General features: G+C 44.1%; 1 long non-coding RNA gene across 7 annotated transcripts in view; it reads left to right on the plus strand.

Annotated features, from left to right (window-relative positions):
* The first annotated feature begins 9,429 nt into the window (after window positions 1-9,429).
* LOC307181392 overlaps window positions 9,430-18,531 on the plus strand; it is a 210,037-nt gene continuing 200,935 nt past the window's right edge. For all 7 annotated transcript variants that reach the window (XR_013826643.1, XR_013826644.1, XR_013826645.1 and 4 more), the window contains exon 1: window positions 9,430-9,523. This is a non-coding gene — a long non-coding RNA (uncharacterized lncRNA). The remainder of the gene's footprint in view (window positions 9,524-18,531) is intronic.

Here is an 18,531-nt window from a genome sequence, read left to right on the forward strand (position 1 = left end):
AGGACCATAAGTGGAAGTGCCCTAGGTTCTGTTGCTTTGTTTTTTAGATGTTTCAGGCAACACCATACACTTCTCCCGAGTGGTTGTTGGCAATTTACATCCCGCCCTTCAGCATAACAAGGCTCCCAGTTCTCCATGGCCTGTCCTGCCTTTCTGTATTTTACCCTTTTTTCAGATGGCCCTTTTGACCGGGGGGAAGTGAGACTTCATTGTAGTGCAGATTTCCTTTGCAAGCTTGCTTGGTTGGCCAAAAAGGGCGTATGCGTTTTTTCCTGAATATATTCAGGAAAAAACGCATACGCCCTTTTTGGCCAAGTGCATCATTGTGGACGTTCTGCCTCTTTTCCTATGCTTTCAATGCAATTCCAGTCTACCTCCTGAAATCGGTTTCCTGCAATTCTGCCCTGCTTTCAAGTCCTCTTGGCAGCCTTACTTCAGTCTATTTTTGGACGATAGCTGTCATTTATAACTCTGAAGGTTTGTGAATTACAGTGCCCCTGAGCTCCTTTCTTCAACTCGCTTTCTTGTGAGCTGGCCGCAACACCGCAGGATGGCTTCAGGCCCTAATCTGGTTCCGGCACGGCACGCTGAGCCTTTGGTTAATTCCTCATCCTGGTGGGAAATTAAAGTTAAATTTGCCAATCCAGACACCTCCCGCTTGTCTCTCATTGGTTCTCCCTATTCCTGTACATCTTCCGCAGAAATTGCAAACTGGGCCAAACAGGAGGTTAAAGGGACTGACTCTCCAAGTGGGGAGAGTGTTAGTAAAGTGTCTGGAATGTTGCACCGAAGTACCAGGGGACGAAAACTGAGACATATTTGAACACGTCTCCCGATCACACGGTTGATCATACTCTGGGTTCCACATGCATGTTTTAGCTGAAGAAAGAATACCTTAAACCTGGAGAGTTGAGACCCGTGGAATGGGTACCATGCAATATGACTTCAAAGGGTCTTCATTTGCTCACCGAATCTCTCCAGTCCTATCACTGCTGCGTTTCTGACCCTTGTATACACGCTTGATTCTCTTTTGGAGACATAGCAATCCATAGGTTTTAAGATACTTACTAGTCAGGTATATTCTTAGGCGTTTAATATGGGGTGTGGAGTCCATTTCGTTGAGCAAGGAGAAGCTCTTGTCTATTCCATATTTGGCTTGAGGAACTTTATCTGTGCTCATTTCAATCTCTGGTTTTATGCAGCACCCCAACTCACCTTTCCACTTAAGCAAGCATAAGTTGGTTTTCTAAATTTGAGACCCTCTTCTGTTTTGTAATTCAGTTCCTCTGTAGCCAAGTTTAAATTCCATGTATTAGTTATATTTTTTGATGTTTCTTTTTCTGTGTGACTTATTTCAGTTAGAATCACCACACCCGAATCCACTCATTATGCTGCTACGGGCCTGGTGACATAGATTTCATTGCTGAGTGATATTGCTTTGTACATGAGTACCACAACTTCTTTATCCATTTTTCACTTTCTGTGATATTGAACTTGTACGGTAAACGAGGTTCTTGTAAAGAGAGGCGTCCCAAACTTTGGGGTGGCTGTGTCTTTTTGATTTTAATTTCCCTAAGCTATAGGACCATAAGTGGAAGTGCACTAGGCTCTGTTGCTTTGTTTTTTAGATGTTTCAGGAAACACCGTACACTTCTCCGGAGTGGCTGTTGGCAATTTACATCTCGCCCATCAGCATAACAAGGCTCCCAGTTCTCCATGTCCTGTCCTGCCTTTCTGGATTTTACACTTTTTTCAGATGGCCCTTTTGACCGGGGGGAAGTGAGACTTCATTGTAGTGCAGATTTCCTTTGCAAGCTTGCTTGGTTGGCCAAAAAGGGCGTATGCGTTTTTTCCTGAATATATTCAGGAAAAAACGCATACGCCCTTTTTGGCCAAGTGCATCATTGTGGACATTCTGCCTCTTTTCCTATGCTTGAAATGCAATTCCTGTCTACCTCCTGAAATCGGTTTCCTGCAATTCTGCCCCGCTTTCAAGTCCTCTTGGCAGCCTTACTTCAGTCTATTTTTGGACGATAGCTGTCATTTATAACTCTGCAGGTTTGTGAATTACAGTGCCCCTGAGCTCCTTTCTTCAACTCGCTTTCTTGTGAGCTGGCCGCAACACCGCAGGATGTCTTCAGGCCCTAATCTGGTTCCGGTACGGCACGCTGAGCCTTTGGTTATTTCCTCTTCCTGGTGGGAAATGAGAGTTAAATTTGCCCGTCCAGACACCTCCAGCTAGCCTCTCATTGGTTCTCGCTATTCCTGTTCATCTTCCGCAGAAATTGCAAACTGTGCCAAACAGGAGGTTAAAGGCGCTGACTCTCCAAGTGGGGAGAGTGTTAGTAAAGCGTCTGGAATGTTGCACCCGAGTACCAGGGGAGGAAAACTGAGACATATTTGAACACGTCTCCCGATCACATGGTTGATCATACTCTAGGTTCCACATGCATGTTTTAGCTGAGGGAAGAATACCTAAAACCTGGGTAGTTGAAACCCGTGTAATGGATACCATGCAATATGACTTCAAAGGGTCTTCATTTGCTCACCGAACCTCTCCAATCCTATCACTGCTGCGTTTATGCCCCTGTACACATGCTTGATTCTCCTTCGGAGACATAGCAATCCATAGGTTTTAAGATACTTACTAGTCAGGTACATTCTTAGGCGTTTAATATGGGGTGTTGAGTCCATTTCGTTGAGCAAGGAGTAGCTCTTGTCTATTCCATATTTGGCTTAAGGAACTTTATCTGTGCTCATTTCAATCTCTGGTTTTATGCAGCACCCCAACTCACCTTTCCCCTTAAGCAAGAATAAGTTGGTTTTCTAAATTTGAGACCCTGTTCTGTTCTGTAATTCAGTTCCTGTGTAGCCAAGTTTCCATTCCATGTATTACTGATATCTTATGATGTTTCTTTTTCTGTGTGACTTATTTCAGTTAGAATCATCATACCTGAATCCACTCATTGTGCTGCTAAGGGCCTGATGACATAGATTTCATTGCTGAGTGATCCTGCATTGTCCGTAAGTATCACAAGTTCTTTATCCATTTTTCACTTTCTGCGATGTTGAACATGTACTGTAAACGAGGTTCTTGTAAACAGAGCCGTTCCAAACTTTGGGGTGGCTGTGTCTTTTTGATTTTAATTTCCCTAAGCTATAGGTCCATAAGTGGAAGTGCCCTAGGCTCTGTTGCTTTGTTTTTTAGATGTTTCAGGAAACACCATACACTTCTCCCGAGTGTCTGTTGGCAATTTACATCCCGCCCATCAGCATAACAAGGCTCCCAGTTCTCCATGGCCTGTCCTGCCTTTCTGGATTTTACACTTTTTTCAGATGGCCCTTTTGACCGGGGGGAAGTGAGACTTCATTGTAGTGCAGATTTCCTTTGCAAGCTTGCTTGGTTGGCCAAAAAGGGCGTATGCGTTTTTTCCTGAATATATTCAGGAAAAAACGCATACGCCCTTTTTGGCCAAGTGCATCATTGTGGACGTTCTGCCTCTTTTCCTATGCTTTCAATGCAATTCCAGTCTACCTCCTGAAATCGGTTTCCTGCAATTCTGCCCCGCTTTCAAGTCCTCTTGGCAGCCTTACTTCAGTCTATTTTTGGACGATAGCTGTCATTTATAACTCTGCAGGTTTGTGAATTACAGTGCCCCTGAGCTCCTTTCTTCAACTCGCTTTCTTTTGAGCTAGCCGCAACACCACAGGATGGCATCATTGTGCCAATCGGTTTCCTGCAATTCTGCCCCGCTTTCAAGTCCTCTTGGCAGCCTTACTTCAGTCAATTTTTGGACGATAGCTGTCATTTATAACTCTGCTGGTTTGTGAATTGCAGTGCCCCTGAGCTCCTTTCTTCAACTCGCTTTCTTGTGACCTGGCCGCAACACCGCAGGATGGCTGCAGGCCCTAATCTGGTTCCGGCCCGGCATGCTGAGCCTTTGGTTAATTCCTCTTCCTGGTGGGAAATGAGAGTTAAATTTGCCCGTCCAGACACCTCCAGCTAGCCTCTCATTGGTTCTCGCTATTCCTGTTCATCTTCCACAGAAATTGCAAACTGGGCCAAACAGGAGGTTAAAGGGACTGACTCTCCAAGTGGGGAGAGTGTTAGTAAAGCGTCTGGAATGTTGCACCCGAGTACCAGGGGAGGAAAACTGAGACATATTTGAACACGTCTCCCGTTCACACGGTTGATCATACTCTGGGTTCCACATGCATGTTTTAGCTGAAGGAAGAATACCTTAAACCTGGAGAGTTAGGACCCGTGTAATGGGTACCATGCAATATGACTTCAAAGGGTCTTCATTTGCTCACCGAACCTCTCCAATCCTATCACTGCTGCGTTAATGCCCCTGTACACATGCTTGATTCTCTTTTGGAGGCATAGCAATCCATAGGTTTTAAGATACTTACTAGTCAGGTACATTCTTAGGCGTTTAATATGGGGTTTTGAGTCCATTTCGTTGAGCAAGGAGTAGCTCTTGTCTATTCCATATTTGGCTTAAGGAACTTTATCTGTGCTCATTTCAATCTCTGGTTTTATGCAGCACCCCAACTCACCTTTCCCCTTAAGCAAGCATAAGTTGGTTTTCTAAATTTGAGACCCTGTTCTGTTCTGTAATTCAGTTCCTGTGTAGCCATGTTTACATTCCGTGTATTAGTGATATCTTATGATGTTTCTTTTTCTGTGTGACTTATTTCAGTTAGAATCATCGTACCTGAATCCACTCATTATGCTGCTACGGGCCTGATGACATAGATTTCATTGCTGAGTGATACTGCATTGTACGTAAGTACCACAAGTTCTTTATCCATTTTTCACTTTCTGCGATGTTGAACTTGTACTGTAAACGAGGTTCTTGTAAAAAGAGTCGTTCCAAACTTTGGGGTGGCTGTGTCTTTTTGATTTTAATTTCCCTAAGCTATAGGACCATAAGTGGAAGTGCCCTAGGTTCTGTTGCTTTGTTTTTTAGATGTTTCAGGAAACACCATACACTTCTCCCGAGTGGTTGTTGGCAATTTACATCCCGCCCATCAGCATAACAAGGCTCCCAGTTCTCCATGGCCTGTCCTGCCTTTCTGGATTTTACACTTTTTTCAGATGGCCCTTTTGACCGGGGGGAAGTGAGACTTCATTGTAGTGCAGATTTCCTTTGCAAGCTTGCTTGGTTGGCCAAAAAGGGCGTATGCGTTTTTTCCTGAATATATACAGGAAAAAACACATACGCCCTTTTTGGCCAAGTGCATCATTGTGGACGTTCTGCCTCTTTTCCTATGCTTTCAATGCAATTCCAGTCTACCTCCTGAAATCGGTTTCCTGCAATTCTGCCCCGCTTTCAAGTCCTCTTGGCAGCCTTACTTCAGTCTATTTTTGGACGATAGCTGTCATTTATAACTCTGCAGGTTTGTGAATTACAGTGCCCCTGAGCTCCTTTCTTCAACTCGCTTTCTTGTGAGCTGGCCGCAACACCGCAGGATGGCTTCAGGCCCTAATCTGGTTCCGGCACGGCACGCTGAGCCTTTGGTTATTTCCCCTTCCTGGTGGGAAATGAGAGTTAAATTTGCCCGTCCAGACACCTCCAGCTAGTCTCTCATTGGTTCTCGCTATTCCTGTTCATCTTCCGCAGAAATTGCAAACTGGGCCAAACAGGAGGTTAAAGGCGCTGACTCTCCAAGTGGGGAGAGTGTTAGTAAAGCGTCTGGAATGTTGCACCCGAGTACCAGGGGAGGAAAACTGAGACATATTTGAACACGTCTCCCGTTCACATGGTTGATCATACTTGGGTTCCACATGCATGTTTTAGCTGAAGGAATAATACCTTAAACCTGAGTATTTGAAACCCGTGGAATGGGTACCATGCAATATGACTTCAAAGGGTCTTCATTTGCTCACCGAACCTCTCCAATCCTATCACTGCTGTGTTTATGCCCCTGTACACATACTTGATTCTCTTTCGGAGACATAGCAATCCATAGGTTTTAAGATACTTACTAGTTAGGTACATTCTTAGGCGTTTAATATGCGGTGTTGAGTCCATTTCGTTGAGCAAGGAGTAGCTCTGGTCTATTCCATATTTGGCTTAAGGAACTTTGTGCTCATTTCAATCTCTGGTTTTATGCAGCACCCCAACTCACCTTTACCCTTAAGAAAGCATAAGTTGGTTTTCTAAATTTGAGACCCTGTTCTGTTCTGTAATTCAGTTCCTGTGTAGCCAAGTTTACATTCCGTGTATTACTGATATCTTATGATGTTTCTTTTTCTGTGTGACTTACTTCAGTTAGAATCATCATACCTGAATCCACTCATTGTGCTGCTAAGGGCCTGATGACACAGATGTCTTTGCTGAGTGATATTGTTTGTAAGTAAATACCACAACTTCTTTATCCATTTTTCACTTTCTGCGATGTTGAACTTGTACTGTAAACGAGGTTCTTGTAAACAGAGCCGTTCCAAACTTTGGGGTGGCTGTGTCTTTTTGATTTTAATTTCCCTAAGCTATAGGACCATAAGTGGAAGTGCCCTAGGTTCTGTTGCTTTGTTTTTTAGATGTTTCAGGCAACACCATACACTTCTCCCGAGTGGTTGTTGGCAATTTACATCCCGCCCTTCAGCATAACAAGGCTCCCAGTTCTCCATGGCCTGTCCTGCCTTTCTGTATTTTACCCTTTTTTCAGATGGCCCTTTTGACCGGGGGGAAGTGAGACTTCATTGTAGTGCAGATTTCCTTTGCAAGCTTGCTTGGTTGGCCAAAAAGGGCGTATGCGTTTTTTCCTGAATATATTCAGGAAAAAACGCATACGCCCTTTTTGGCCAAGTGCATCATTGTGGACGTTCTGCCTCTTTTCCTACGCTTTCAATGCAATTCCAGTCTAGCTCCTGAAATCGGTTTCCTGCAATTCTGCCCCCCTTTCAAGTCCTCTTGGCAGCCTTACTTCAGTCTATTTTTGCACGATAGCTGTCATTTATAACTCTGCAGGTTTGTGAATTACAGTGCCCCTGAGCTCCTTTCTTCAACTTGCTTTCTTGTGACCCGGCCGCAACACCACAGGGTGGATTCAGGCCCTAATCTGGTTCCGGCAGGGCACGCTGAGCCTTTGGTTAATTCCTCTTCATGGTGGAAAATGAGAGTTAAATTTGCCCGTCCAGACACCTCCAGCTAGCCTCTCATTGGTTCTCGCTATTCCTGTTCATCTTGCGCAGAAATTGCAAACTGGGCCAAACAGGAGGTTAAAGGGACTGACTCTCCAAGTCGGGAGAGTGTTAGTAAAGCGTCTGGAATGTTGCACCCGAGTACCAGGGGAGGAAAACTGAGACATATTTGAACACGTCTCCCGTTCACATGGTTGATCATACTCTGGGTTCCACATGCATGTTTTAGCTGAAGGAAGAATACCTTAAACCTGGAGAGTTGAGACCCGTGGAATGGGTACCATGCAATATGACTTCAAAGGGTCTTCATTTGCTCACCGAACCTCTCCAATCCTATCACTGCTGCGTTTATGCCCCTGTACACATGCTTGATTCTCTTTTGGAGACATAGCAATCCATAGGTTTTAAGATACTTACTAGTCAGGTACATTCTTAGGCGTTTAATATGGGGTGTTGAGTCCATTTCGTTGAGCAAGGAGTAGCTCTTGTCTATTCCATATTTGGCTTAAGGAACTTTATCTGTGCTCATTTCAATCTCTGGTTTTATGCAGCACCCCAACTCACCTTTCCCCTTAAGCAAGCACAAGTTGGTTTTCTAAATTTGAGACCCTGTTCTGTTCTGTAATTCAGTTCCTGTGTAGCCAAGTTTACATTCCGTGTATTACTGATATCTTATGATGTTTCTTTTTCTGTGTGACTTATTTCAGTTAGAATCATCATACCTGAATCCACTCATTGTGTTGCTAAGGGCCTGATGACACAGGTTTCATTGCTGAGTGATGTTGCTTTGTAAGTAAATACCACAACTTCTTTATCCATTTTTCACTTTCTGCGATGTTGAACTTGTACTGTAAACGAGGTTCTTGTAAACAGAGCCTTTCCAAACTTTGTGGTGGCTGTGTCTTTTTGATTTTAATTTCCCTAAGCTATAGGACCATAAGTGGAAGTGCCCTAGGTTCTGTTGCTTTGTTTTTTAGATGTTTCAGGAAACACCATACACTTCTCCCGAGTGGTTGTTGGCAATTTACATCCCACCCATCAGCATAACAAGGCTCCCAGTTCTCCATGGCCTGTCCTGCCTTTCTGGATTTTACACATTTTTCAGATGGCCCTTTTGACCGGGGGGAAGTGAGACTTCATTGTAGTGCAGATTTCCTTTGCAAGCTTGCTTGGTTGGCCAAAAAGGGCGTATGCGTTTTTTCCTGAATATATTCAGGAAAAAACGCATACGCCCTTTTTGGCCAAGTGCATCATTGTGGACGTTCTGCCTCTTTTCCTATGCTTTCAATGCAATTCCAGTCTACCTCCTGAAATCGGTATCCTGCAATACTGCCTCGCTTTCAAGTCCTCTTGGCAGCCTTACTTCAGTCTATTTTTGGACGATAGCTGTCATTTATAACTCTGCAGGTTTGTGAATTACAGTGCCCCTGAGCTCCTTTCTTCAACTTGCTTTCTTGTGACCTGGCCGCAACACCGCAGGATGGCTTCAGGCCCTAATCTGGTTCGGGCACGGCACGCTGAGCCTTTGGTTATTTCCTCTTCCTGGTGGGAAATGAGAGTTAAATTTACCCGTCCAGACACCTCCAGCTAGTCTCTCATTGGTTCTCGCTATTCCTGTTCATCTTCCGCAGAAATTGCAAACTGGGCCAAACAGGAGGTTAAAGGCGCTGACTCTCCAAGTGGGGAGAGTGTTAGTAAAGCGTCTGGAATGTTGCACCCGAGTACCAGGGGAGGAAAACTGAGACATATTTGAACACGTCTCCCGATCACATGGTTGATCATACTCTAGGTTCCACATGCATGTTTTAGCTGAAGGAAGAATACCTAAAACCTGGGTAGTTGAAACCCGTGTAATGGGTACCATGCAATATGACTTCAAAGGGTCTTCATTTGCTCACCGAACCTCTCCAATCCTATCACTGCTGCGTTTATGCCCCTGTGCACATGCTTGATTCTCCTTCGGAGACATAGCAATCCATAGGTTTTAAGATACTTACTAGTCAGGTACATTCTTAGGCGTTTAATATGGGGTGTTGAGTCCATTTCGTTGAGCAAGGAGTAGCTCTTGTCTATTCCATATTTGGCTTAAGGAACTTTATCTGTGCTCATTTCAATCTCTGGTTTTATGCAGCACCCCAACTCACCTTTCCCCTTAAGCAAGCATAAGTTGGTTTTCTAAATTTGAGACCCTGTTCTGTTCTGTAATTCAGTTCCTGTGTAGCCAAGTTTCCATTCCGTGTATTACTGATATCTTATGATGTTTGTTTTTCTGTGTGACTTATTTCATTTAGAATCATCATACCTGAATCCACTCATTGTGCTGCTAAGGGCCTGATGACATAGATTTCATTGCTGAGTGATATTGCTTTGTAAGTGAATACCACAACTTCTTTATCCATTTTTCACTTTCTGCGATGTTGAACTTGTACTGTAAACGAGGTTCTTGTAAACAGAGCCGTTCCAAACTTTGGGGTGGCTGTGTCTTTTTGATTTTAATTTCCCTAAGCTATAGGTCCATAAGTGGAAGTGCCCTAGGCTCTGTTGCTTTGTTTTTTAGATGTTTCAGGAAACACCATACACTTCTCCCGAGTGTCTGTTGGCAATTTACATCCCGCCCATCAGCATAACTAGGCTCCCAGTTCTCCATGGCCTGTCCTGCCTTTCTGGATTTTACACTTTTTTCAGATGGCCCTTTTGACCGGGGGGAAGTGAGACTTCATTGTAGTGCAGATTTCCTTTGCAAGCTTGCTTGGTTGGCCAAAAAGGGTGTATGCGTTTTTTCCTGAATATATTCAGGAAAAAACGCATAAGCCCTTTTTGGCCAAGTGCATCATTGTGGACGTTCTGCCTCTTTTCCTATGCTTTCAATGCAATTCCAGTCTACCTCCTGAAATCGGTGTCCTGCAATTCTGCCCCGCTTTCAAGTCCTCTTGGCAGCCTTACTTCAGTATATTTTTGGACGATAGCTGTCATTTATAACTCTGCAGGTTTGTGAATTACAGTGCCCCTGAGCTCCTTTCTTCAACTCGCTTTCTTTTGAGCTAGCCGCAACACCGCAGGATGGCATCATTGTGCCAATCGGTTTCCTGCAATTCTGCCCCGCTTTCAAGTCCTCTTGGCAGCCTTACTTCAGTCAATTTTTGGACGATAGCTGTCATTTATAACTCTGCTGGTTTGTGAATTGCAGTGCCCCTGAGCTCCTTTCTTCAACTCGCTTTCTTGTGACCTGGCCGCAACACCGCAGGATGGCTTCAGGCCCTAATCTGGTTCCGGCCCGGCATGCTGAGCCTTTGGTTGTTTCCTCTTCCTGGTGGGAAATGAGAGTTAAATTTGCCCGTCCAGACACCTCCAGCTAGTCTCTCATTGGTTCTCTCTATTCCTGTTCATCTTCCGCAGAAATTGCAAACTGGGCCAAACAGGAGGTTAAAAGCGCTGACTCTCCAAGTCGGGAGAGTGTTAGTACATCGTCTGGAATGTTGCACCCGAGTACCAGGGTACGAAAACTGAGACATATTTGAACACGTCTCCCGATCACATGGTTGATAATACTCTAGGTTCCACATGCATGTTTTAGCTGAAGGAAGAATACCTAAAACCTGGGTAGTTGAGACCCGTGTAATGGGTACCATGCAATATGATTTCAAAGGGTCTTCATTTGCTCACCGAACCTCTCCAATCCTATCACTGCTGCGTTTATGCCCCTGTACACATGCTTGATTCTCTTTTGGAGACATAGCAATCCATAGGTTTTAAGATACTTACTAGTCAGGTACATTCTTAGGCGTTTAATATGGGGTGTTGAGTCCATTTCGTTGAGCAAGGAGTAGCTCTTGTCTATTCCATATTTGGCTTAAGGAACTTTATCTGTGCTCATTTCAATCTCTGGTTTTATGCAGCACCCCAACTCACCTTTACCCTTAAGCAAGCATAAGTTGGTTTTCTAAATTTGAGACCCTGTTCTGTTCTGTAATTCAGTTCCTGTGTAGCCAAGTTTACATTCCATGTATTACTGATATCTTATGATGTTTCTTTTTCTGTGTGACTTATTTCAGTTAGAATCATCATACCTGAATCCACTCATTGTGCTGCTAAGGGCCTGATGACATAGATTTCATTGCTGAGTGATATTGCTTTGTAAGTAAATACCACAACTTCTTTATCCATTTTTCACTTTCTGCGATGTTGAACTTGTACTGTAAACGAGGTTCTTGTAAACAGAGCCGTTCCAAACTTTGGGGTGGCTGTGTCTTTTTGATTTTAATTTCCCTAAGCTATAGGACCATAAGTGGAAGTGCCCTAGGTTCTGTTGCTTTGTTTTTTAGATGTTTCAGGAAACACCATACACTTCTCCCCAGTGGTTGTGGGCAATTTACATCCCGCCCATCAGCATAACAAGGCTCCCAGTTCTCCATGGCCTGTCCTGCCTTTCTGGATTTTACACTGTTTTCAGATGGCCCTTTTGACCGGGGGGAAGTGAGACTTCATTGTAGTGCAGATTTCCTTTGCAAACTTGCTGGGTTGGCCAAAAAGGGCGTATGCGTTTTTTCCTGAATATATTCAGGAAAAAACGCATACGCCCTTTTTGGCCAAGTGCATCATTGTGGACGTTCTGCCTCTTTTCCTATGCTTTCAATGCAATTCCAGTCTAGCTCCTGAAATCGGTTTCCTGCAATTCTGCCCCCCTTTCAAGTCCTCTTGGCAGCCTTACTTCAGTCTATTTTTGGACGATAGCTGTCATTTATAACTCTGCAGGTTTGTGAATTACAGTGCCCCTGAGCTCCTTTCTTCAACTTGCTTTCTTGTGACCTGGCCGCAACACCACAGGATGGCTTCAGGCCCTAATCTGGTTCCGGCAGGGCACGCTGTGCCTTTGGTTAATTCCTCTTCATGGTGGAAAATGAGAGTTAAATTTGCCCGTCCAGACACCTCCAGCTAGCCTCTCATTGGTTCTCGCTATTCCTGTTCATCTTCCGCAGAAATTGCAAACTGGGCCAAACAGGAGGTTAAAGGGACTGACTCTCCAAGTCGGGAGAGTGTTAGTAAAGCGTCTGGAATGTTGCACCCGAGTACCAGGGTACGAAAACTGAGACATATTTGAACACGTCTCCCGATCACATGGTTGATCATACTCTAGGTTCCACATGCATGTTTTAGCTGAAGGAAGAATACCTAAAACCTGGGTAGTTGAGACCCGTGTAATTGGTACCATGCAATATGACTTCAAAGGGTCTTCATTTGCTCACCGAACCTCTCCAATCCTATCACTGCTGCGTTTATGCCCCTGTACACATGCTTGATTCTCTTTTAGAGACATAGCAATCCATAGGTTTTAAGATACTTACTAGTCAGGTACATTCTTAGGCGTTTAATATGGGGTGTTGAGTCCATTTCGTTGAGCAAGGAGTAGCTCTTGTCTATTCCATATTTGGCTTAAGGAACTTTATCTGTGCTCATTTCAATCTCTGGTTTTATGCAGCACCACAACTCACCTTTACCCTTAAGCAAGCATAAGTTGGTTTTCTAAATTTGAGACCCTGTTCTGTTCTGTAATTCAGTTCCTGTGTAGCCAAGTTTACATTCCGTGTATTAGTGATATCTTATGATGTTTCTTTTTTTTGTGTGACTTATTTCAGTTAGAATCATCATACCTGAATCCACTCATTGTGCTGCTAAGGGCCTGATGACACAGATTTCATTGCTGAGTGATATTGCTTTGTAAGTAAATACCACAACTTCTTTATCCATTTTTCACTTTCTGCGATGTTGAACTTGTACTGTAAACGAGGTTCTTGTAAACAGAGCCGTTCCAAACTTTGGGGTGGCTGTGTCTTTTTGATTTTAATTTCCCTAAGCTATAGGACCATAAGTGGAAGTGCCCTAGGTTCTGTTGCTTTGTTTTTTAGATGTTTCAGGAAACACCATACACTTCTCCCAAGTGTCTGTTGGCAATTTACATCCCGCCCATCAGCATAACAAGGCTCCCAGTTCTCCATGGCCTGTCCTGCCTTTCTGGATTTTACACTTTTTTCAGATGGCCCTTTTGACCGGGGGGAAGTGAGACTTCATTGTAGTGCAGATTTCCTTTGCAAGCTTGCTTGGTTGGCCAAAAAGGGCGTATGCGTTTTTTCCTGAATATATTCAGGAAAAAACGCATACGCTCTTTTTGGCCAAGTGCATCATTGTGGACGTTCTGCCTCTTTTCCTATGCTTTCAATGCAATTCCAGTCTAGCTCCTGAAATCGGTTTCCTGCAATTCTGCCCCGCTTTCAAGTCCTCTTGGCAGCCTTACTTCAGTCTATTTTTGGACGATAGCTGTCATTTATAACTCTGCAGGTTTGTGAATTACAGTGCCCCTGAGCTCCTTTCTTCAACTCGCTTTCTTGTGACCTGGCCGCAACACCACAGGATGGCTTCAGGCCCTAATCTGGTTCCGGCAGGACACGCTGAGCCTTTGGTTAATTCCTCTTCATGGTGGGAAATGAGAGTTAAATTTGCCCGTCCAGACACCTCCAGCTAGCCTCTCATTGGTTCTCGCTATTCCTGTTCATCTTCCGCAGAAATTGCAAACTGGGCCAAACAGGAGGTTAAAGGGACTGACTCTCCAAGTGGGGAGAGTGTTAGTAAAGCGTCTGGAATGTTGCACCCGAGTACCAGGGTACGAAAACTGAGACATATTTGAACACGTCTCCCGATCACATGGTTGATAATACTCTAGGTTCCACATGCATGTTTTAGCTGAAGGAAGAATACCTAAAACCTGGGTAGTTGAGACCCGTGTAATGGGTACCATGCAATATGACTTCAAAGGGTCTTCATTTGCTCACCGAACCTCTCCAATCCTATCACTGCTGCGTTTATGCCCCTGTACACATGCTTGATTCTCTTTCGGAGACATAGCGATCCATAGGTTTTAAGATACTTACTAGTCAGGTACATTCTTAGGCGTTTAATATGCGGTGTTGAGTCCATTTCGTTGAGCAAGGAGTAGCTCTTGTCTATTCCATATTTGACTTAAGGAACTTTATCTGTGCTCATTTCAATCTCTGGTTTTATGCAGCACCCCAACTCACCTTTACCCTTAAGCAAGCATAAGTTGGTTTTCTAAATTTGAGACCCTGTTCTGTTCTGTAATTCAGTTCCTGTGTAGCCAAGTTTACATTCCGTGTATTACTGATATCTTATGATGTTTCTTTTTCTGTGTGACTTATTTCAGTTAGAATCATCATACCTGAATCCACTCATTGTGCTGCTAAGGGCCTGATGACACAGATTTCATTGCTGAGTGATATTGCTTTGTAAGTAAATACCACAACTTCTTTATCCATTTTTCACTTTCTGCAATGTTGAACTTGTACTGTAAACGAGGTTCTTGTAAAGAGAGCCATTCCAAACTTTGGGGTGGCTGTGTCTTTTTGATTTTAATTTCCCTAAGCTATAGGACCATAAGTGGAAGTGCCCTAGGTTCTGTTGCTTTGTTTTTTAGATGTTTCAGGAAACACCATACACTTCTCCCGAGTGGTTGTTGGCAATTTACATCCCGCCCATCAGCATAACAAGGCTCCCAGTTCTCCATGGCCTGTCCTGCCTTTCTGGATTTTACACTTTTTTCAGATGGCCCTTTTGACCGGGGGGAAGTGAGACTTCATTGTAGTGCAGATTTCCTTTGCAAGCTTGCTTGGTTGGCCAAAAAGGGCGTATGCGTTTTTTCCTGAATATATTCAGGAAAAAACGCATACGCCCTTTTTGGCCAAGTGCATCATTGTGGACGTTCTGCCTCTTTTCCTATGCTTTCAATGCAATTCCAGTCTACCTCCTGAAATCGGTTTCCTGCAATTCTGCCCCGCTTTCAAGTCCTCTTGGCAGCCTTACTTCAGTCTATTTTTGGACGATAGCTGTCATTTATAACTCTGCAGGTTTGTGAATTACAGTGCCCCTGAGCTCCTTTCTTCAACTCGCTTTCTTTTGAGCTGGCCGCAACACCGCAGGATGGCCTCAGGCTCAAATCTGGTTCCGGTACGGCACGCTGAGCCTTTGGTTATTTCCTCTTCCTGGTGGGAAATGAGAGTTAAATTTGCCCGTCCAGACACCTCCAACTAGCCTCTCATTGGTTCTCGCTATTCCTGTTCATCTTCCTCAGAAATTGCAAACTGGGCCAAACAGGAGGTTAAAGGCGCTGACTCTCCAAGTGGGGAGAGTGTTAGTAAAGCGTCTGGAATGTTGCACCCGAGTACCAGGGTACGAAAACTGAGACATATTTGAACACGTCTCCCGATCACATGGTTGATCTTACTCTAGGTTCCACATGCATGTTTTACCTGAAGGAAGAATACCTAAAACCTGGGTATTTGAAACCCGTGGAATGGGTACCATGCAATATGACTTCAAAGGGTCTTCATTTGCTCACCGAACCTCTCCAATCCTATGACTGCTGCGTTTATGCCCCTGTACACATGCTTGATTCTCTTTCGGAGACATAGCAATCTATAGGTTTTAAGATACTTACTAGTCAGGTACATTCTTAGGCGTTTAATATGCGGTGTTGAGTCCATTTCGTTGAGCAAGGAGTAGCTCTTGTCTATTCCATATTTGGCTTAAGGAACTTTATCTGTGCTCATTTCAATCTCTGGTTTTATGCAGCACCCCAACTCACCTTTCCCCTTAAGCAAGCACAAGTTGGTTTTCTAAATTTGAGACCCTGTTCTGTTCTGTAATTCAGTTCCTGTGTAGCCAAGTTTACATTCCGTGTATTAGTGATATCTTATGATGTTTCTTTTTCTGTGTGACTTATTTCAGTTAGAATCATCGTACCTGAATCCACTCATTATGCTGCTACGGGCCTGATGACATAGATTTCATTGCTGAGTGATACTGCATTGTACGTAAGTACCACAAGTTCTTTATCCATTTTTCACTTTCTGTGATATTGAACTTGTACGGTAAACGAGGTTCTTCTAAACAGAGGCGTCCCAAACTTTGGGGTGGGTGTGTCTTTTTGATTTTAATTTCCCTAAGCTATAGGACCATAAGTGGAAGTGCCCTAGGCTCTGTTGCTTTGTTTTTTAGATGTTTCAGGAAACACCATACACTTCTCCCAAGTGTCTGTTGGCAATTTACATCCCGCCCATCCGCATAACAAGGCTCCCAGTTCTCCATGGCCTGTCCTGCCTTTCTGGATTTTACACTTTTTTCAGATGGCCCTTTTGACCGGGGGGAAGTGAGACTTCATTGTAGTGCAGATTTCCTTTGCAAGCTTGCTTGGTTGGCCAAAAAGGGCGTATGCGTTTTTTCCTGAATATATTCAGGAAAAAACGCATACGCCCTTTTTGGCCAAGTGCATCATTGTGGACGTTCTGCCTCTTTTCTTATGCTTTCAATGCAATTCCAGTCTACCTCCTGAAATCGGTTTCCTGCAATTCTGCCCCGCTTTCAAGTCCTCTTGGCAGCCTTACTTCAGTCTATTTTTGGACGATAGCTGTCATTTATAACTCTGCAGGTTTGTGAATTACAGTGCCCCTGAGCTCCTTTCTTCAACTCGCTTTCTTTTGAGCTGGCCGCAACACCGCAGGATGGCCTCAGGCTCTAATCTGGTTCCGGTACGGCACGCTGAGCCTTTGGTTATTTCCTCTTCCTGGTGGGAAATGAGAGTTAAATTTGCCCGTCCAGACACCTCCAGCTAGCCTCTCATTGGTTCTCGCTATTCCTGTTCATCTTCCACAGAAATTGCAAACTGGGCCAAACAGGAGGTTAAAGGTGCTGACTCTCCAAGTGGGGAGAGTGTTAGTAAAGCGTCTGGAATGTTGCACCCGAGTACCAGGGTACGAAAACTGAGACATATTTGAACACATCTCCCGTTCACATGGTTGATCATACTTGGGTTCCACATGCATGTTTTAGCTGAAGGATGAATACCTAAAACCTGGGTAGTTGAAACCCGTGGAATGGGTACCATGCAATATGACTTCAAAGGGTCTTCATTTGCTCACCGAACCTCTCCAATCCTATCACTGCTGCGTTTATGCCCCTGTACACATGCTTGATTCTCTTTTGGAGACATAGCAATCCATAGGTTTTAAGATACTTACTAGTCAGGTACATTCTTAGGCGTTTAATATGGGGTGTTGAGTCCATTTCGTTGAGCAAGGAGTAGCTCTTGTCTATTCCATATTTGGCTTAAGGAACTTTATCTGTGCTCATTTCAATCTCTGGTTTTATGCAGCACCCCAACTCACCTTTCCCCTTAAGCAAGCACAAGTTGGTTTTCTAAATTTGAGACCCTGTTCTGTTCTGTAATTCAGTTCCTGTGTAGCCAAGTTTACATTCCGTGTATTACTGATATCTTATGATGTTTCTTTTTCTGTGTGACTTATTTCAGTTAGAATCATCATACCTGAATCCACTCATTGTGTTGCTAAGGGCCTGATGACACAGGTTTCATTGCTGAGTGATGTTGCTTTGTAAGTAAATACCACAACTTCTTTATCCATTTTTCACTTTCTGCGATGTTGAACTTGTACTGTAAACGAGGTTCTTGTAAACAGAGCCTTTCCAAACTTTGTGGTGGCTGTGTCTTTTTGATTTTAATTTCCCTAAGCTATAGGACCATAAGTGGAAGTGCCCTAGGTTCTGTTGCTTTGTTTTTTAGATGTTTCAGGAAACACCATACACTTCTCCCGAGTGGTTGTTGGCAATTTACATCCCACCCATCAGCATAACAAGGCTCCCAGTTCTCCATGGCCTGTCCTGCCTTTCTGGATTTTACACATTTTTCAGATGGCCCTTTTGACCGGGGGGAAGTGAGACTTCATTGTAGTGCAGATTTCCTTTGCAAGCTTGCTTGGTTGGCCAAAAAGGGCGTATGCGTTTTTTCCTGAATATATTCAGGAAAAAACGCATACGCCCTTTTTGGCCAAGTGCATCATTGTGGACGTTCTGCCTCTTTTCCTATGCTTTCAATGCAATTCCAGTCTACCTCCTGAAATCGGTATCCTGCAATACTGCCTCGCTTTCAAGTCCTCTTGGCAGCCTTACTTCAGTCTATTTTTGGACGATAGCTGTCATTTATAACTCTGCAGGTTTGTGAATTACAGTGCCCCTGAGCTCCTTTCTTCAACTTGCTTTCTTGTGACCTGGCCGCAACACCGCAGGATGGCTTCAGGCCCTAATCTGGTTCGGGCACGGCACGCTGAGCCTTTGGTTATTTCCTCTTCCTGGTGGGAAATGAGAGTTAAATTTACCCGTCCAGACACCTCCAGCTAGTCTCTCATTGGTTCTCGCTATTCCTGTTCATCTTCCGCAGAAATTGCAAACTGGGCCAAACAGGAGGTTAAAGGCGCTGACTCTCCAAGTGGGGAGAGTGTTAGTAAAGCGTCTGGAATGTTGCA

This window comes from Stenella coeruleoalba, assembly GCF_951394435.1.
Source record: "Stenella coeruleoalba genome assembly, contig: scaffold_230, whole genome shotgun sequence".
NCBI classification, from domain to species: Eukaryota; Metazoa; Chordata; class Mammalia; order Artiodactyla; family Delphinidae; genus Stenella; species Stenella coeruleoalba.